Source organism: Rattus norvegicus, chromosome X (assembly GCF_036323735.1).
Source record: "Rattus norvegicus strain BN/NHsdMcwi chromosome X, GRCr8, whole genome shotgun sequence".
NCBI lineage: Eukaryota > Metazoa > Chordata > Mammalia > Rodentia > Muridae > Rattus > Rattus norvegicus.
Window position 1 is genome coordinate 1,424,342 of NC_086039.1, and position 22,743 is coordinate 1,447,084.

Below are 22,743 nucleotides of genomic sequence, written 5' to 3' on the forward strand. Positions count from 1 at the left end.
TTGGTGCCTGGTATATCTATATATCTATATCTATCTATATCTATCTATCTCTATCTCTATCTCTATCTCTATATCCTTATCTATATCTATATCATCTATATCTATACCTAAAATATATATCTATATCATCTATATCTATAACTATATCTATATCATCTATATCTATAACTATATCTATACCTATTTCTATATCTATCTATACCTATATCTATATCTATCTATCTATCATATATATACTTTATATATACTTTTAAACTTATATATACTTTTGGTGGCTCCTACAACTACGATTTTTGATGGAATATTTACATGGATTGTGCCTAACTAGGTCAAGAATATATGATCCACAAATGACAATGCCAAATAGACTCCCTCCTGTTCTCATAACATACTGAAGTTGAGGTTTCACTGGACCTCAAGCCATTCCTCTTGCTGCCCATCACCCAGAAACTAATGTTTGGCCTGAAGGAAGAATCATGGTAAAACATCCAAAATCATCAAGTCTTTCCCTGGACAAACAGGAAGGTTGGTATTAGAGAAAAGATATATAATAGAACTACAGAACCAAATTCTATAGTCCATGCTGTCCTTTGCTTAACTGATGTCTGGTAATTTATAGATAAAATAAGGATTGGGGAGTTGATCATTTGAAGTAGGTACACTATATTTCCACTCTTATATTCACTCTATAAGTGGGCCCCATTTGTTGACAAATTCATTGCAAAAATGGAATTGGAAAAATGAAATTTTTGAATACACATGCAGGAACATAAATGATGCCCACGGTCCATGTATTTCCAGTCACAAAATGTAGCACAATATTCATTCAATTAATTCTGTAGGGAAAATATTGGCAACTAGGAAACAGATTAAATCTAGGGAATTGAAATTTATGTCAGAAGGTTGGAAATTGGAGTAAATTAAATCTCGAGTAGAATCTCCTTCCTTCCTTGTTCCTAGAACTTTTCTACCCATGACAAACCCCTGAATAAATTTCTTCATTCAGAGCATGTGATCACTAATGAAGAAGAGAGAAGTCTCCAGCTTTAGAGAGATGTAGCATGTAAAGATTTGTACTGTGTCACAGGAAACACTCCTGGAGAGGGCACTTCCAAATCTGGTCAATGTAAGGAAAGCTGTTCAGCAGGTAGGCCATGGAACTTCTCAGTGACATCATCATTAGGCCCTCCATGAAAAATCTCTTGCATCCTGGAGAACACTAGCTTCCTCTGTGACATCACAAGGTTTATCTTGACAGCAACTACCTCTCAGATATTCCTTCTATATATCTATGGTTTACTATTTGGCCTCTAATTAGGAGTAAAGAGCCATTTGGAAGGGAGAACAGATAGGATGAAGAGATCAGAGATGGGGAGAAGGAAGCTGGCCTTCTGTCTTGATATAAAATAAAAGAAGAAATATGTGGTTCTTGGGAAAATACCCTGGGAAGATGACTATAGTTATTTTGTTCTCTAGGTGCGCCGAGCTCTTGGAGAAGTTGCTGAACATCCTAAAGACTTTTGGGCAGATGGTAAAGTTTCTAGATACCCCTTTTTAGATTTCAATTGTCCTGGGGATTTTATGGCTGGTGGTCAATGTATTCCAGGAAGAGTACTAGAGCCAGATTGATTTTTAGATGCATGGGCTAATGGCATAAGGTCCAAATGATTTTTTTTGATGTGGACATTCCGTCAGACCTTTGGAAATATAAAAGGGTTTTGTATTTTTGAAGTCTAATTTGCACAATAACAAATCACTTTGAGCATCTTTGAAGGACATGAGATGTCCAGCATTCCCTTGAAAGGATTGGTAACTTTCCACATTTCCTTCGTCATTTTTTGAAAATTCCACGGCCCTTTGGACAGATGGAGAATGTGTGGAACTCACCTGAGGAGTAGTTGTAGCTTTTGGTGTCTCTTTTGCAGAAGAAGATAGCACAAGATTTCTTTTGGCAGAAGGGGGAAGGTTGAAACTGTCTTCCTTAGAGGAGAAATTTTTCAAGACTCCATCAGAAGGAACAAACCTTAAACCACTGTTTCTAGAAACTGGATGCCTGTGGTCCATTTTGGTAGAGGGAGAATATCGAGTATTTCTGCCCAGAGTGGACATGTGAAAGAAATCTATTTGGGTAGATGGGGATAGTGGTAAAGCATGCTGTTCAGATGCAGTAGATCCTAAGACATCCTTCTCAGATGAGGAAGGTCTTAATGTACCTTGTACATGTTTAGAAATCCTGACTGACATCAAAATGGGGTGCAGGTATTAGAGCTACCTCTGAAGATGAGACCTCTCCTGCAGCATCATGGGTATATGTGAGAGGGCTGAGAGCCTCGTGAGCAGATAAGGATGTTTCTACATATTGTTGACTAATTGAGGAAGTTCCAAGAAATATTTCTTTTGCTAGAGAAGAGGAAACAGACTTTCGTATAGAAGAGTCAGTTTCCCTAGCCTGCTTGACAGGCAAAACACGTTCCAAGGCCCCTTCAGAAGGTAAGGAAAAGTGCAGAGCCATTGAAGTACTTTACAAATGTTCTGGATCCGCTTGTGGGTATAAAGAAGGACAGGCAACCCTTTCTGCATATTTGGAAGAGTGTGTAGCATCTTCTGTAGTTGGGGAAGATGGCTAATCTTGAGGAGATAAGGAAGTTCTATAGACTCCTGTGAAGTTTGCGGAGGTCATATGCATTCTTTTGCACTAATGGAATCCAAGGAATCCCTTTCCTCAGATTTCGGGGATGCTACAGACACTGGTGTTTGCATATCGTGTTCCCCTACTCCTGTTTCACATATGATTCGACCCATAACCTTCTCTACAGATGGAATATGTCCTAGAACATCTTTTGCACATGTGTCCAATCCACAAGCCAATCCTAAAGATGTGGCTGTGGGTAGAACTCTTTTGTAGATGTTTCTTGTCTCACAGAATCTTTATGAGATAGAGTACTACTCAGAGAATACTGCTCAGTTTTGGAAATTCTAGCATCTCTGATTTATATGTGGAAAATTTTGGAACCTCTCCTTTCAGGACAAAATGACCTAGAGTCCCCTGAGGATGTAGGAGATGTTTTATCTTCTCTGCACATTGTATAAATATGGAGCCTGCATGGCTCATTGACTGTGTGTTGTGATAAACCTGGCTCTTTTGAGCCTAATGACAAGTCACGTAGGTCCTTTTCAGTGGTAGAAGATATTTGAATAATTCTCTGTTGTATAGGGACATTTGCAGTACAAGGGGAAATGGTGAGGGTGCTAGAACATATTTTTTATGTTCGGAAGGCGTAAGAGTTACTTGGGTGTACTCAGAATTTTCTAACACATCTTAAATGGGTTTGGAATTCTCAAGAGCCCCTTCTGAAATTGGCAGTGGTCCTTGAACTAATGGTGTAAATGCAGAAAATTTTGTCTCTGCTTGGGCTGGTATGTGTGTTATGAGGTTCACTTGGGGATTTTGTCCCCCTTGGACCATAAGTGATTATTTAAGCCCATTTTTAATAGTATAGGACATTGAAGGTCCTCTTGGTTTAATAGGGAACTTCTGAAATTCCCTTTGTCAGCAGAGTCAGGTTTCAAACTCATTTTACCCAAAGCAGATTGCATAAGGCACTTTGGTGGAAATGGGAGGCATCTTTGTCTGTCTTTGTGAGTGGACATGGCTCTGATCTCTGCTTTGGCAGCTGGCCAAGGTAGTAAAGTCTCATGTGGAGACAGGGCAGGATTTAATCCATTTGTGGAATATGAGAAATCACAGAGATAACCTTTAAGAGAAGAACTTTTGCAGCCCTCTTTGTCTGATGGGACCTGTTGTACTCCCCTTGAACAGAAGGGTCTTTTCCAATACACTTTGGAGGAGAGTTGGAAAGACTGGAGACCTGTAGGATAGGGAATGAACATTTGAAACTCCTTTGGAAACTCTGTGGGACAGAGAGCTGATCACCCAGAAGAGTGGGCAATACTGAGACCACAGGGAAGGAGAGATTGCCACTTCTGATCACCGGTGCACACATTCCTAGCCCAAGAGGAAACTGCAGAGTGCCTCTGGACACATGAATATAGGAGTAGTCAAGCTTCAGGAGCCCTGCAGTACAAACTGCTCCTGGATCTGAACTGGTCCTAACATTATTCTACACCCTAATCTCATGTGGGTTGAGGAAGTCTTAGATTGTCAGAGGGGCAGAAACCCCTGAGAACTCTGCTCACAGTCCTGACTCAAGAAAAAAACACCTAGCTCCATCTGGGCCTCCTTTTAATAGGGACCTAGGGGCAGTAGGGGCAGAACATTTTTGGTTGCAGCCTTCATGGAAATCTGCAAGTCAGCCCAATGAGTGACTTCAGGCCTGAGACAAGAGGTGAATCAAACTTTTCTGCTTGAAGTGAGCTGAGTGGTGGTCTCAGGACACACAAAGGCAGAACTGCCCTGGGACCAGGCAGTTCCAGTTTCTTGCAGGATCCTGAACTTCTGTGGTCCTGGCCCAGAGCTCCCTGATTCTAGATGCTGTGGGAGAGAAAGCTGATCACCCAGGAGTGTGGGCAATACCAAGCGTACAAGGAACAGAGACTGCCACTTCTGCCCACCATTGCCCACACCTCTAGCCCAAGACAAAACTGCCTAGTGCTTCTGGACACAGGAATATAGGAGAAGTAAATCTAAAGGAGCACCATGTTCCAGACTGTGCCCGGATCTGAACTGAACTGGTCAAACAGCTCCTTGTACCAAAATCCTGAGTGTGGGGGAACTAGACCTTCAGAGAAGCAGACACTCCTGGGAAACCAGAGAGGACTACACTCTGCCAAGATTCCTGACTCAAGAGGAAAACATTTTGTGCCATCAGTGTCCCCACCCTACAGTGGGACCTAGGAGAAGTATGGGAATTTCCTTCTCATTCCCGCCCACAGGGAAAGATGAAAGGGAGTGGACAGGAGCAACTACATGCCTGAGAACAGAATACTTTGTTCCCATAACTGGGTAAAACAAAACAGGAAAACAGGTCTACAGCAATCCTGACAATCAAGCCTACTGGGCGGTCAACCACCGACAGAAAGACCAAGAGAAGCTAGCTACAGAGACAACCTGATGGCTAGTCAGGAACACAAGCAACAGAAATCAAGACTACTTAGGCACAACAGAACCCAATTCTCCCATCAAAACAAACAGTGTATATCTAAAAAAAAGCAAGATCTAGATTTAAATTCACATTTTATCATGACGGGGGAGTGTGTTAAGAAGGTCATAAATATCTCCTTTAAGAATACAAAGGACAATAGAAAATACAGAAGTAAACAAGTAGAATCCCTGAAAGAGTGAACTCAAAAGTACCTTAAAGAACTACTGGAAAAACTGCAAAACAGGAGAAGGAAATATACAAAACCACCCTGGAGTTAAAAATAGAAATAGACACAATAAAGAAAGCACAAGGAAGACAACCCTGAAAATGGAAAACCTAGGAAAGAGACCAGGAGTCACAGATGCGAGAATCACCAACAGGATAAAAGAGATTGAAGACATAATCTAAGGAGCACAAGATTCCATAGAAATCATTGACACAACTGTCAAAGATAATTTAAATGGAAAAGTAGCTAGCCCAAAACATAAAGGATATACGGGGCACAATGTGTAGATCAAACCTAAGCTTAACAGGTATGGAAGAGAGTGAAGATTGTCAACATCAAGGGACAGTAATATGTTCAACAAAATTATAGAAAGAAACTTTCCTAAGCTAAAGAAAGAGATGCCCATAAACATACACAAAGCCGACAGAACTCCAAATAGATTGGACCAGAAAGGAAATCGTCCCATCACATAATACTCAAAACACCAAAATCGAAAAACAAAAAAAAATATTAAGAGCAGTAACGGAAGAGGTCAAGTAACATATAAAGACAGACCTATCAGAATTAAAACAGAATTCTCAGCAGATACTACGAAAGCCAGAAGATCCTGGACAGATGTCATACAGACACTAAGAGAACAAAAACACCATCCCAGGATACTGTATCCAGCAAAACTCCTAATTAACATAGATGGAGAAACCACAATATTCCATGACAAAACCAAATTACAGAATATCTTTCTACATATCCAGTCCTACAAAGGACCCTGACTGGCAAACCCCAAAACAAGGAGGCAAGTAACATCATAGATAAAGCAAGAAATTAATCTTTTCACAACAAATCGAAGAGCAGCACACAATCATTTTCTAATCTCCAATTATGAAAATAACAGAAAGCGACCATCACTATTCTTTAATATCTCTCATCATTAATGGACTCAATTACCCACTAAAAATACACAGATTGACACACTGGATATGTATTGAGGACACAGCGTGTTGCACTACAGGAAACACACTTCAGAGACAAAGACAGACACTACATCAGAGGAAAAGACTGGAAAAAACTTTCCAAAGAAATGGTCTGAAGATGCAAGCTGGAGTATCCATTCTAATATCATATAAAATCAACTTTCAACCGAAAGTCCTCCAAAAGCATAAGGAAGGACACTTCATATTTATCAAAGGAAAAATCCACAGAGATGTACTCGAAATCATAAATATCTATGCTCCAAATACAAGGGCACCTATATACAAAGAAGAAACCTTACTAAAGTCAAAGAACATATGGCACCGCAAATAATAAGAGTATGAGATTTCAACACCCCATTCTCACCACTGGACAGATCACAGAAAGAGAAATTAAACAGATACATAGAGAGACTAACAGAAGGTATAAACCAAATGGACTAACAGATATTTAGAGAACATTCTATCCAAAACAAAAGGAAATACATTATTCTCACCACCTCATGGCACTTTCTCCAACACTGATCATATAATCAGTCAAAAAGCAGGCCTCAAAGGATACAGAAATATAGCAATAATTCCATGCACTCTACCAGACTTCCATGGGCTAAGGCTGTTCTTCAAAAACAATCGGGAAAGAACACCAACATATACATGGAAGTTGAATAATGCACTACTCAATGATAACGTGGTCAAGGAAAAATTAAAGGAAGAAATTAAAGACTTCTTATAATTCAATGAAAATGAAGGTACAATACACCCAAACTCTTGGGACACAATGAAAGCTGTTCTAAGAGGAAAACCCATAGCTCTGAGTGCCTGCAGAAAGAAACAGGAGAGAGGATACATCAGCAGCTTGACAGCACACCTAAAACCTCTAGATTAAAAAGAAGCAAATACACACAGGATGAGTAGAAGTCAGGAAATAATCAAACACAGAGCTGATATCAGCCAAGTAGAAAAAAAGGGACTATACAAAGAATCAACAGAACCAATACCTGGCTCTCTGAGAAAATCAACAGTATATATTAACCCACAGCCAGACTAAACAGAGGATACAGAGAGTGTCCAAATTAACAAAATCAAATATTAAAAAGGGAGACTTAACAGCAGTATCAGAGGAAATTTAAAAAAAAATCAATCTACTACAAAAGCCTATGTTCAACAAAACTTGAAAATCTGGAGAAAAAAGAACAATTTCCTAGACAAATACTAGGTACCAAAGCTAAATCAGGAAAAGATAAACCATTTGAACAACTCATAACTCCCAAAGGAATACAAGCAATCATCAAAACTCTCCCAACCAAAGAGTCCAGGATCAGATACGTTTAATGCAGAAATCCATCCAAAATTCACTGAAATTTTCATAACAATACTGTCCAAACTATTCCATAAAATTGAAAAGATGTAGTACTACCGAATTGCTTTCATGAAGCCACAATTGCTGTAATAATTAAAACACAGAAAGACCCAACAAAGAAAGAGAACTTCAGACTAATTTCTCTTACCAATATCGACACAAAAATACTCAAAGAAATTCTTGCAAACCTAATCCTACATCACATTAAACAATAATACACTATGAATAAGTAGGATTCATTCTAGACTTGCAGGGATGTTTTAATACAGAAAACCAACAATCTAATCCATTGCATAAAGAAACTCAAAGATGAAAACCTTTCATTAGATGCTGAGAAAGATTTTGACAAAATTCAACATCCCTTGATGATAAAAGTCCTGGAAAGGACAGATATTTAAGGCCCATACCTAAATATATACAGCAAATACATAGCTAACATTAAACTAAGTGGAGAGAAATTTAAAGCAATCACACTGAAATCAGGGACTAGACAAGGCTGCCCACTCTCTCACAACTTATTCAATACAGTTCTAGACGTCTTAGTCAGAGCAAGCAGACACTAAAGTAGGTCAAAGGGATAAAGTTTGGAAAGGAAGAAGTCAAAATAGCACTCTTTGTAGATGATATGATAGTATACTTAGTGACCTCAAAAGTTCCACAAGAGAATTACTAAGCCTGATATACAATTTCAGCAAAGGGACTGGGGATAAAAATAACTCTGCACAAAAGCTAAACAAGCGGAGAAAGAAACTAGGGATATGACACCCTTCAAAATAGCCTCAAATAATATAAAATATCTCAGGGTGACTTTATCCAAGCAAGTAAAAGATATAAGCATATGAGCAGAACATCATGTCTCCGAAGAAAGTGAAAAAGATTTCAGAAAATGGAAAGATCTCCAATGCTCATGGACTGGCAGGATTAATATAGTAAAAATGGCAATTATACCAAAAGCAACCTACAGATTCATTCCAATCCCCATCAAAATTTCAGTCTAATTCTTCATGGAGTTAGACAGAACAATTCATAAATTCTTCTGGAAAAAAAAAAACAGGATAGCTAAAACTGTCCTCAACAATAAAAGGACTTCCCTGGGAATCACTATCCCTGAACTCAAGGAGTATTACAGAGCAATAGTGATAAAAACAATATGGCTTTAAGACAGAATCAGGCATATAAACCAGTGGAATAGAATTGAAGACCCAGAAATGAACCCATGGTCACTTAACTTTTGAGAATGGAGCCAAATCCATCCAATGGAAAAAAAGATAGCATTTTCTGCAAATGGTGTTGGTTCAACTGGAGGTCAGCATGTAGAAGAAGGCAAATTGATCCATACTTACTGCCCTGTAGAAACCTTTAGTCCAACTAGATCAAGGACCTCCACATCAAACCAGATACACTCAAACTAAGGGAAGAAAATTGGGTAAGTATCTCAAACACATGGGCACTGGAGAAAATTTCCTGAATAAAACAAAAATGGCTCATGCTCTAAGATCAAGAATTGACAAATGTGATCACATAAAATTGCAAAGCTTCTGTATGGCATAGGACATTGTTGTTAGGACAAAATGGCAACCAACAGATTGGAAAAAGATCTTTACCAATCCTATAACAGATAGAGAGTGTATATCCAAAATATTCAAAGAACACATGAAGTTAGCCGGCAGGGAGACAAAGAACCCTATTGAAAAATGGGGTTCAGAGCAAAACAAAGAATTCACATCTGAAGAATATCGATTGGCAGGGAAATACCTAAAGAAATGTTCAACATCTTTAGTCATAAGGTAAATGCAAATCAAAACAACCCTGATATTTCACCTCGCACCAGTCAGAATGGCTTAGATCAAAAACTCAGCTGATAGCAAATCCTGGCGAGGATGTGGAAAAAGAGGAACACCCCCCATTTTTGGTGGGATTGGAGACTGGAACAACAATTCTGGAAATCTGTCTGGAGGTTCCTCAGAAAATTGGACATTGATTTATCTGAAGACCCAACTACACCTCTCTTTGGCATATATCCAAAGATGCCCCAACATGTATCAAAGACACGTGCTCCACTATGTTCATAGCAGCCTTATTTATAATAGGAGAAGCTGGAAAGAACCTAGATGCTTATCAACAGAAGAATGGATACAGGAAATATGGCACATGTTCACAATGGAGTGTCATTAAGAGATACCAACTAAATAACGATGGAGAAACTTTACTGGCTCTTTATCTGATGTATGGATCATATCTATAAGACACAAAATACCTTATTCATCAGAAATAAAGTAATGCAATTAAATATGCAATATGGTTGATTAAATGCTTAAAATAATGGCACAGTAATTATCAAAAATTATATGAAAATTACTAAACCCACAAATTGTTGATGAAGTACAAATACAAATGACAGTGTTTGTATAGTGTTGCTGGAACAAAGAACCCTGGTATATGTTTGTTGGATCTAAAATTTAATATAGCTACTAAAGAAATTAATATAAAACTGAAAACTGAAATTATTTGTGATTCAATAGTAACACTGAAGGAATATGTACCTTGAGGAATATGTCTATTCCAGGTATAACTCCATGACTGTATTTACCTTCTCACTGTTCAAAATATCCATGTTACAAAATTGGAAAAATAATTTATATAGGCACCAGACGTTTTTTCAACCATCAAAAGAGCAAAATTATATCATTGGCATGGATATAGATGAAACTAGATAACATTGTGCCAGTTGAAAATCCAGAAATATGAAGACAATTATATAAATTTTATGAAAATGGCCAACTGCTGTTTGTTTGACTTTGAAGCCTCTACTATAGAAGGAAAGTCAGATGTCATGTTGTAAACACGGTCACATTTTCCCCATGGCTCACATGGCCATAGAGAGGATCCTACTATTCCTGTTTTGCTAAATGGCCATGTTGTTAAACTGACTTCCAATACTTACTGTTTTTATCCATACATTACTACTTTTATGATCTGTGGTCAGAGAAATGTATAGGTGTACTGTGCCGTAATTACTGTTGATCTATGTAAGTTATATAAGTGCTAAGACCGTGAGAAAAAGAAAGCTGAGCATAAGGATGGGGAAACAGCAGAAAAGGAGAAGGCCAAACTTGGGGAGTGAGAGGATCCAACCGTGACATCTAGAGATGAAACAGTTGTTGGACCAATGGACTCACTGCATCTACAGTCGTATGCACAAGTCCTATACACAGTTAAGACAATGAATTAGGGAAGATCCCAACAGGCAGTAATCAGTGAACCAATAGATTATAAAGAAAATAAAACAGGAAAATATAAAGAACATGAAGCTGGAAATGGAATGTATCCAGAGAGAGTAGAACCAAGTTAAGGATCGGTGTGATCAAGGTACATTGTATACGTGTGTGAAGAATAAATAAAATTCTAAAATAAGAAAAAGTTCTGAAAATATATTAAGGATTTTTATATCCTATGGAAATCATTTTTTCCCAAAATGGAGAATCCTTTTTGTAAGTTGCAGAAAATTCAGTGAAAAAATGTAGTTACATTAGTTCAGTGCATGCTGTCTGCATTATGGAAATATCAAACTTAGGCTCATTAATCTGTACAGTTAACTTATATCACCTGTTCAAATAAAATAAAATAAAACACTGTCTAATGATCCACCAAAACCAAACTGCACACTAGAGATTGAAATGCAAACCTAAAAATGCCCTGTTCTTAACCTCAACAATTTTACTCTTTGAAACTCCAAATACTTATGAATATAAAAGTTCTAACCTGATACTCAGCATATATTATGGTGTCTCTGTGACTTATATGGTAAGACTTTTAGAGTTGCACATTGCTATCAATTATGTCATTCACTTTTAAAATCCTAGGACAACAAGATCTAAAATTCACGGGCTTTGTTCCTGACAGCCAGGGAGTGCACTCTGTACATGATCACTTTATATTAATTAGCTAAACTCTGAAAGGCAATTTGCTTCCTCACAAAATTAAATTGATTCATTGCTATGGTTATGGTAAGGGTTTCATGTGAGAATATATATATATATATATATATATATATATATATATATATATATATATATAAATTTCTCATGACAAATTTGCTTTCTCTTGTAATGGATAGTGGGCTATTGATGAGCTTAAACTTCTTCCTTCCCAACATAGCACTTACAATAGATTATTTTTCACTCTCGATCCTAGACACAATAAAGATAGGAAAAACACTGAATATAGTATGGGCTTTGTTCTCTGTCCCAAAAGATCGTTTTTGACTTCTTCATCATATTCACCACCACAACCAACACTACCACCAACACCACCACCCCCTCCACCACCATCATCAACATCACCATCATCATCTTCATCTAATTTACATGAAATTGAATTTGGAATCGTGTTACACCGAAGGATGAAATGAGAAGTATATTGCTTGAAGAAGAGATGTTGATTAACACTAACTCCTGTACAGCCATTTTAAAGTTATAAAGACATTATCAAGGTTTCTTCAGATGATTGATTTAAATGCTAGCGCGCTGTACATCAGGGTTTGAAATTCCTGTTGAGAGAGAATGATCTTTTACAGCAAGACCTTCATTATCAGACCTTAATTTAACCCATCTACCAACGAAGTGAAATTGTCCCAGAAATAAAATAGTGCCTCTCCAGAAACAGCTTTTATCCACTGATACACATCTACTTCTATTTCTTAATTGTCATGCTGATGTGGGCTTAGGATACAATATATTCTGAATTATTAATGGTATTTTAGTATTATTTGGGTTAATTGTGAAAATTTCAAAGGATCATACCTCTTCCATTATTGTATCCCATACATTTAATTTGATCTTGAAGAGTTGCATGAAAACTGAAGTATCGAAAATGTATATCTTCCCATTGAAAATTTCTAACATCCATCATGTGAAACTCCCACTGGACTTCAGTGGATTAATATCTCTGAAAGCATTTAAAGAATTTCCTACTGCAATATTGCAACTCTACAGAAGCTTCACTCCCATAGTGGCAGTTCCAGATTGGCTGTAAACAAATAATTTTCCTTGCCTTGGAAAGGGTTTAAAATATTTTCATTAACTTTTAATATGAAATTTGTTAAGACTTTGAGAAAAGTGGGCAGACAGGCACTAGAAAGTATGTTTTTAAAATTCTTTTCTTAAAATTTGACTTTTTCATGCAATATATTTGAATTATGATTTCCCTTTCATCTATTCCCTCCTTCTTCTATTCCTCTACAGTCATCTGTATCTACATTCTTCTGACTCTCACTAGAAAACAAACAGTCATCTAAGGGATAAAAATAAAATGAAAGTTAATGAATTTGAATAGAACAAAACAACAGATAGAAAAGAGCCAATGCAGGCTACAAAAATCTGATACAGACACAGAGACACAGACTTCCATTCACACAATCAGGTATTTCATGGAAACAGAAAACCAGGAAAAAATATATACACAAAACATACAGAGTAAAAATTAATAGATAAATAAATAAATAAATAAATAAATAACAAAAGGAAAAAGACATTCCGAATAAAACTTCTGTCATATTATGAGACAAGGATCCCCCAAAGATGTTGTTCAGTTCCCTTATTTCTTTATACGAATTCTACCCTTAAAATTAGTTTGGTTACCCAGTGAGATTCCCTTGGAGAAAACTAAGTTTTCACTTTCAAATGATTACCCACCGGAGATAACTTCCAGTGTAGAGATAAGGTGATATGCATGGCTTGGCCTCTTTCAAGGGCTAATTAATAGGTAAGGAGATCTGTGAGGTGCTGTCTTCTGAGATTGATACAGTTGTGGCACTCAGGAACTCAGAATATTTACATCTATCTGAACAGACCCTATATAATATTGTCCCTGCCTTTTCAAAGGAACTAAGCGAAGTGTTGGAGAATAGAAAATGATGTAGCCACTGGTGTCTTACCAGTTGTTAAGTGTATAGCTTCATGGTCTTTTTCACAGAAGTGACTCAGGGTAAATCCAGGGGGTCATGAAGGAAAAATAAAAGACATGCATGTGCTGAGGGGATTTGGTCTAAAGAGGATATGTTGGTTGGGGAAGATAAGGGATTGGGAGTGTAGTGGGCTTCCATACATGTGTTGTGCATGTATGGAATTGTCAAAGAATAACTTGCTTTCTTAAAACTTCCAAATGTAACCACTAAGATCGGTTGGGCAGATATTCTTTCAAATCAGATCTATTTGTCTTTAAAATTGGATCTCATTGTGTAGCTCAAAATGACCTAGAACTCCCAGTGTTCTTTCTACTGCCTCCCATGCTCTTGTATCAGGTTTACTCTATATTGACAAAATTATAGAATATATGTAAATCTTCTGTTTATAAAGTTTAATTACATAATGCAATATTCTGTCATTTGTATTTCATTTAACAATATATCTTGAATACATGTGCATGAGGAATTTCTTCATGGAATATCATGCATTTAATAAATGGTAGATTACTCATTTGTTTAAATAATAACCTAATTGTGGTATTCAGATTATTTTCATTTTCATTAAGTAAAGTTCGCTACAGAAAATCAGCATGGACACTACTCTGGCACTGTACTCAATGGTGATTATTTACAATATATTTTGTTTAAATTACAAAACACATTGTTGGAATGATCTCAATGCTATAAAGTAATGAAATACTTGTATAAATACTGCCAAATTTCCATCTCTGAAGACTATAATAAATACATAATGCTATCAATTTTTTGTGAAAGAACCCATAGTATACCATTCAAAATTAAATGATACATATATTTTAAAACGGTATCAGTCTCTGATTTCTGTCTGTTGTTGGATTAGGGGAAGGATTGACGAAGTTGAAGTGGGGGGCAACCTCTATAGGAAGACCAGCAGTCTCAACTATTCTGGATCGTTGATATCTCCCAGACACTGAGCCACCAACCAGGCAGCATACACTATCTGTTCTGATGCCCTGACACATGTATAGCTGAGCACTGCCTGTTCTGGCCTAATCCTTGAGAGTTTTGAGGCCCCAGGGATTATGGGGCCTGGCAGAATCTGGGGAACATCGTCTTGGAGTCAGGGAAGGAAGAGGTGGAATGGGATGAGTAACTGTGTGAGGGGACAAGGAGATTGTACAATGGAAGGAATGTATTTAAATAAAATAATTTATAAAATAGTTTTACTCATAAATTCAAATGCTAGATTTTTTTAACATCCATATTGCAATTCAATAGTGAAGTTTAACATTTTATCCTTACTGAACTGTGTAAGCTTTAATCCTTTATTTACTCTTCATACTATTTGCGAATTGTCTTCTTTCTTATTATATTGTAGCAATTGTGTTTGCATATGTAGAATGCTTACTATTCATAATATGTGCAGAAAATACATTCATGAATCTTTTTTATTTGAATGATCTGTTATGTGTGAATGCGTATGAATAGATTTGTGCACATGGACACAGGCACCTGGGGAGACCAGGAGATGTCAGATCCCCTGGAGCTGCTTTTACAGCTGGTTGCAAGTGGCTTCGTGGATGTTGGAAACTGAATGTGTTTGCTCTTAAAAGTATAAGTGCTCTTAACCACTAAGCTAATATTACAATACTTATTCCATAATAAAATCAACCTATTTATCATTTTCTCATGTATTTCTGGTGTCTTTGTATTTGAGACATCTTGGCACATTCTAGGTGCTGAGACTACACTCAGCCATTATTTTTTCCAGTTTTCTTTCCTTTATCATTGTAAGATGTGTTTGATTAAATATGTTAATATTATACAGTAGATCTTTCCAATTTTTCTTATAGAACCTTGGATAAGTGTCTGTTTCTGTCCTCTGCACAATCGATCTCATGTGTTTTTGCTTTCATATAGAATGAAGTAAAAGCCAGTTAGTTTTCCTTTGAATAGTTAATGTACTAAGAAAATGTGTTTAATTTCCTATTTTGAGACCAATACAATATATTATTTATTTAAAATGTTCCTATAGTTTTTTTTCTTTTTCTTATTATTACTGTTCTCATTAGTCTCATTATTAATATTCTGTGTAGCCTTTTATGTGTGCAGGTGTTGTGGTGAATATTGAAGTCTTCAAAACATATATGTGTAGGTATCAAATTTAGGTTCTTGGTTTTTCAAGGCATGAAATTTTATCTGCTGGGACACCACACTGGAACACACTATAAAACTTTAAGGTGACATATAGCTCCAGGCTGCTTTTATGTAAACAATATTTTCATCATTTTGCTTTTAATAAATATTTTTGGTTATTCTAATATATTTTATTTTCCATTTTACTTGGTAACCCAAGTATGCTTATTTTAATATTTAATTAATAATTTAATCATAATTATTATGCACTTGAAACCTAGCTAATATTATATAATCTTATATACAATTGAATAAATGCAATTATTTACCTAAAGCATGAAGCTTGGTACATAATTTTGTTCATTATTCCTATGTATTTGCATAAAGCAGAGAATATTTCATCTTTACAATCCTGATGCCAATTTTACAAAGTATGACAGCTACCAACTACATGTGACTTTTAATCACTTAAAAGGTGTTTGGATTATACTATTAAATTATATTTCCCCAACATCAAGTAAATATTTATTTTGCTTAATTTAAAAAATGCTCTATAGCAGGAAAAGTTTAATTTCCTTTTGTTAGTTTAAGACTAAATTTAACTTTTACATTCTCCTGAGTATCAGAAAGTAACTATTAAAGAGAAAGATATGCCGGGCACGGGTCTAATTTCTAGTATATCATATAATTACAATCACCAGTCTTGTCAGTTTCAAGTGATTGTTCACATCATACCTGTAAAACACAATGATCAACATGACAGGATAAACATAAGGGCAGTGCAGTGGCATAAATAGCTTGGTGATAGCCAACAGTTCTCTAATTTTGCTTAAGTCCTGTTCAATGAACATGGATGGTACTGGTAATTTAGCCACATATATAAGGCTATTGCAGCTGTGACTATGGGGGAGTATATACAGTCCCTTACTTACTTAAGCCAGTATCATACCTAACATCAATCAAAGTCATGTGTCCTTATATACAGAATTAATTACAGTCTCTGCAACAAAGATCACAGTAAAAATCCCAGCCTTTCAAAATGCAGGACAGAAATTTCAGGTGCAGTCTCAATGCATCTATCTATAAAACGTCACTTGATTCAAGGCTGAGGAACATTACAGAAGAGGGGAAAGAAGATTGTAAGAGATTAAAGTATACTATGAGATGGTGTTCCAAAGTAACACCAGAAATTACACTTATAGCATCTCACTAACATGACTGCCTAAACAACAGCTGAGGAAGAGAGGAAATGGGGAAGTATGGAAGTTTATTTTTCTTTCTCTTTCAATTCCTTCTTCTTCTTCTTCTTCTTCTTCTTCTTCTTCTTCTTCTTCTTCTTCTTCTTCTTCTTCTTCTTCTTCTTCTTCTTCTTCCTCTTCCTCTTCTTCTTCCTCTTATTCTTCCTCCTCTTTCTCTCTCTCTCTCTCTCTCTCTCTCTCTCTCTCTCTCTCTCTCTCTCTCTTTCTCCTTCACTCTTTCTCTCTCTCACTGTTGGATATTTCCTGTTTACATTTCGAATGTTATTCCCTTTTCCAGGTTTCCAGTCCACAAGCCCCTTAACCCTTCCCCCTACCCTTCTATAAGGGAGTTCACCTCTCACCCACAGCCTCCCCATACCTCCCCACATTCTCCTACACTGGGGGTACAACATTGTCCGAAAAAAAATTGTTTCTCATTCCATTGTTTCTCAACAAGACCATCCTTTGCCACATGCAGTTGGAACCATGGGTCAGTCCATGTATAGTCTTGCTGTTGGAAATTTGGTCCCTGGAAGCTCTGTTTGTTTGAGATTGTTGTTATTAACTTCAGTTCTTTCAATCATTTCTCTAATTCCTCCAACTGGGGTCTGATTTGCTTCAGTGGTTTGCTGTTGCCATTTGCCTCTGTATTTGACATTTTCTGGCTGTGTCTCTCAGGAGGGATCAATATCCAGTTATCGTCAGCCTGCACTTCTTAGCTTCATACATCTTATCTAGTTTTGGTGACTGTATATGTATGGGCTACGTGTGAGCCAGGCTCTGAACGGCAGGTCCTTCAATATCAGTTATAAACTTTGCCTCCTTATCCCCTCCCATGGGTATTTTGTTTCCCCTTTTAAAGAAGGAGTGAATCATCTGCATTTTAATCATCCTTCTTGAGTTTCATCTGGTCTGTGTATTGCACGATGGGTAATTCAAGCTTTTTGGATAATATCTACTTACCAATGAATGCATACCAAGTATGTTTTTCTTTGATAGAATAACCTCATGTAGGATGATATTTTCTAGTTTATTCTATTTGCCTATGAATTTCATGAAGTCATTGTTTTGATAGCTGAGTAATATTCTACTGTGTAGATGTACCACATTTTCTGTATCCATTCCTCTCTTGAAGGGCATCTGGGTTCTTTCCAGCTTCTGACTATTTTAAATAAGGCTGCTATGAACATATTCGACTATATTGCACTGTTGTATGTTGGAACATCTTTTGGTTATATGGCCAAGAGGGATATTACTGGGTCCTCAGGTAATGGAATGTCCAATTTTCTGAGGAAACTTCAGATGATTTTCAAAAGGGTTGTACCAGTCTGTAATCCCACCAACAATGGAGGAGTGTTCCTCTTTCTCCACATCCTCGAGAGCATCTGCCATCACCTGAGATTTATATCTTACCCATTCTGACTGGTGTGATGTGGAATCTCAGATTTGTTTTGATTTGAAGTTCCCTGATGACTAAGAATGTTGAACATTTATTTAGGTGTTTTTTGGCCAGTTGAAAACCTTCAAATGAGAATGTCTTGTAACTCACTCTACCCCATTTTTAATAGGGTATTTTTGCTTTCTAGAGTCTACCTTCTTAAGTTCTTTGTATATTTTGGATATTATCCACTGTCAGATATAGGATTGGCAAAAATCTTTTCCAATCCGTTGGTTGCAGTTTTGTCCTAATGACAGTGTCTTTTGCCTTACAGAAGCTTTGCTGTTTTATGATCTCCTATTTGTCAATTCTTGATCTTAAAGCATAAGTCACTAGTGTTTTGCTCAGGAAATGTTCTTCAATGCCCATGTGTTCAAGATTCTTCCCCACCTTTTCTTCCATTAGTTTGAGTGTATCTGGTTTTATGTGTAGGTCCTTGATTAACTTGTACTTAAGCTTTGTACATGGTCATAAAATTGGGATTATTTGCATTCTTCTACATGCTGACTTCCAGTTTAACCAGCACTATTTCTGGAAAATGCTATGTTTCTTCATTTGGATGGTTTTATCTCCTTTGCCAAATATCAAACGATAGGGTGTGTGCGTTCATTACTTGGTCTTCAATTCTATTCCACTGGTCTATCCATCTGTCTCTTTATCAATACCATGCAGTTTTTTATCACTATTCCTCTGTAATACTGCTTGAGTTCAGGGGTGATGATTCCCCCAGAAGTTCTTTTATTGTTGAGGATAGTTTTAGCTACATGGCTTTTTTCTTATTCGGAATGAATTTGCAAATTTCTCTTTCTAGCTTTATTAAAGAAGTGAGTAGGAATTTTGATGGAAATTGCATTGAATCTGTACATTGCTTTTGGCAAAATAGTCATCTTTACTAAATTAATCCTGTCAATGCATGAGCATGGAATCTCTTTCTATCTTCTGAGATCTTCCTCAATTCCTTTCTTCAGATACTTGAACTTCTTGTCATACAGATCATTCCTTTGCTTGTTTAAACTAACACCAAGTTATTTTATAATATTTGGGACTATGGTGGAGTGTGTGATTTCATTATTTTTTCTCAGCGTGTTTATGCATTGAGGAGTGGAAGGCTACTGGTCTGTTTGAGGTAATTTTATACCCTGACACTTTGCTGTAGTTATTTATCAGGTTGAGAAATTCTCTGGTGGAACTTTTGGGGTCAATAAGTATATACAATCATATCATCTGCAAATAGTGATATTTTGATATCTTCTCTTCCAATTTGTATCTGGTTGAACCCCTTATGCTGTCTGATTTCTCTGACTATGGCATGGAGTCCTGTTTAGAAAGAGTAGGGAGAGAGTTGGGCAGCCTTTTCTAGTTCCTGGTTTTACTGGGAATGCTTCAAGTTTCTTTCCATTTAGTTTGATGTTAGCTACAGGTATGCTGTATATTTCTTACACTATGTTTTTTTTTTGGTTCTTTTTTTCGGAGCTGGGGAAAGAACCCCGGGCCTTGCACTTCCTAGGTAAGCGCTCTACCACTGAGCTAAATCCCCAGCCCCACACTATGTTTTGATATGAGCCTTCATTTCTTGATTTTTCCAGGATTTTTAGCCACAAGGGTTGTTGAATTTTGTCAAATGCTTTTATACCATCTAATGAAATGTTCATGTGCTCTTTAATTTTGAGTTTGTTTACATGATGGATTACATTCATGGATTTTCCTATATTAAACCATCCTTCCATTCCTGGGTTCAAGTCTACTTGATCATGATGGATGATTTTTTTGATGTGTTCTTAGATTCGGTTTGCAAGAATGTTATAAGTATTTTTCATCAATATTCATAATTCATCAATATGAAATATTCATATTTTCATCAATATCATAAGGGATATTGGTCTGAAGTTCTCTTTCTGTGCTGAGTCTTTGTGTGGGTTAAGTATAAGAGTAATTGTGGATTCATGTAAGGAATGTGGTAGTTCTCTGTCTGTTTCAATTTTGTGGAAGTGTTTGGATAATATTTGTATGAGGTCTTCTAAGAAGGTCTGATAAAATTCTGCACTGAACCATCTCTACTTGGGCTCTGTTTGGTTGGGAGATTTTCAATATATGCTTCTATTTCTTTAGGAGTTATGGGGTTCTTTAGATAGTTTATTTGTTCCTGTTTTAACTTTGCTACCTGGTATCTGTCTACGAAATTATCCATTTCCTCCAGATTTTGTAGTTTTGTTGAATATAGGCTTTTATAGTAGAATCTGATGATTTTTTTTTTTACTTTCTTCAGATTCCCTTGTTACGTCTCCCTTTTCTTTTCTGATTTTGTGAATTTCGATACAGTCTCTTTTACCTCTGGTTGGTTTGGCTAAGGGTTTATCTATCTTATTGTTTTTGTCAAAGAAACAGCTCCTGGTTTTGTTGATTCTTTGTATGGTGCTTTTCATTTCTGCTTCATTGATTTCAGCTCTGAGTTTTATTTCCTGCTTTCTACCCCCCTTGGGTTTACTTAGTTCTTTTTGTTCTAGAGCTTTTACATGTGCTATCAAGCTCCTGATATATGCTCTCTCCTGTTTCTTTTCACAATAACTCAGATCTATAAGTTTTTATTTTTAGTTCTGCTTTCATTGTGTCACGTATGTTTGGGAATGTTGTGTCTTCATTTTCATTAAGTTCTAAGAAGTCTTTAATTTCTATCCTTATCTCTTCCTTGACCAATTTGTCATGGAGTAAAGCATTTTTCAACTTCCATGTATACGTGAGCATTCTGACATTATTGTTATTGTTGAAGACAAGTCTTAGTGTGTGGTGATCTTATAGAATGCATGGGATTATTTCTATCTTCCTGTATCAGTTAAGGTCTGCTAAGGGACCGATTGTGTGGTCAATTTTGAAGAAGGTTCCCTGACGTTATGAGAAGAATGTATATCCTTATATTTTAGGATGGAATGTTCTATAAATATCTGTTAAATCCATTTGGTTCATAACTTCTATTATGTTCTCTACATCTCTGTTTAATTTCTGTTTCCAAGATCTCTCCAGTGATGAGGATGGGGTGTTGAAATATCCTACTATTATCATGTCAGGTGCAATGTGTGCTTTTAGCTTTAGTAAGTTTTCTTTTATGAAACCTCAGGATTTCTCGTGAGTCATTTTTACTGCACAAATCCAAATGTAAATACAACATTCTAGTTCTTGAGTTAATATTCTGGAAATTTACCTGGGAGAAGAAAGGCCTCACTCTCTAACTAGAGAGCTAACTATACAAATACAGAAATTACTAATGAAAAGTAAGTTGCTGTAAAAAATATTTCAAATTAAAATATAGTCATTCTCTGTGTTGGCTGTGGGAAGGTTGTTTATTTGTTTTTGTTTTTGTTTTTTGTTTCTTTTATTTTAATATGGACAAATATTTACACTACACCAAAATAAGTGTGAAATGCCTAACAATAGAATCCTATGCATTCCAGCATTTTTTTTTTCTACAAGAAGGGAGTCCACTGAATGGTCAAGTATGTTCAACAGCACTCTCGCTTCATAATTCTCAGAGCTTTAAGTCTACCCTATGTTCTCTACACTTAGATTTTTATAACTTTTATATGAATGGGTCAGATCTAATCTAATAGATCTAATAAAGTATTATACCTGACTATGTCCCCTGCCCCCACAAGAAAATCGTGTATTGTTTTTCTCTTTTTTTTGTTGTTTTTGTTGTTTTGGAGAGCTGTGTTTTTTCATTAACCCAAATAGAAAATTAATATAGTGATCAATTATTGAACAGAAACGAAAATTATGTATTGTGGTGAGAAATTCCCCAAAATAGAGTGTACCCAAATGCAAATCTAAAATGTTTGTGGCTAGACATGCACACAAGCTCAGGACTCATGTAGCTGACAAGCATTCCACACCTGATCAACTTTAGTGATTTGGGAAATTAACTTATTCATACAGAAGCAAACTCATGGGGAATGCTTTTTTTCTTAGCCGTGTTTATAAGTGATCAAATGGTGAAGCAGGATGTAAACAAATACTGTTATCCTTCATTGTTGCTTATTTTAACAGTTTAATTTATGTACAACCTCTACGTGCTTTTTTCTATTGTGTTTCTCTGTGTCTCTGTCTCTCCATGAATATATAGGCATACAAGTGTGTGTGTGAGTGTGTGTATGAGTGCGTGTGTGTGTGTGTGTGTGTGTTATATGGTATTTATAAACATAGATAACATGTTTATTTATTTAAAATTTGGAAATACTGAAGATCACATTTGATTTGTGGATTAACCATGTGCTGATCTACTCACATATCTCTGATATTTTATTATATCAAGTGAATAGAGAGAGAGCCAAGAGGCTGGT

The 22,743-nt window shown here is 36.3% G+C and overlaps 1 long non-coding RNA gene across 1 annotated transcript in view; it reads left to right on the top strand.

Annotated features, from left to right (window-relative positions):
* The first annotated feature begins 283 nt into the window (after positions 1 to 283).
* LOC134484006 (uncharacterized) overlaps positions 284 to 22,743 on the top strand; it is a 34,386-nt gene continuing 11,926 nt past the window's right edge. The window contains exons 1-2 of the long non-coding RNA XR_010061293.1: positions 284 to 525; positions 1,477 to 1,531. This is a non-coding gene — a long non-coding RNA (uncharacterized LOC134484006). The remainder of the gene's footprint in view (positions 526 to 1,476; positions 1,532 to 22,743) is intronic.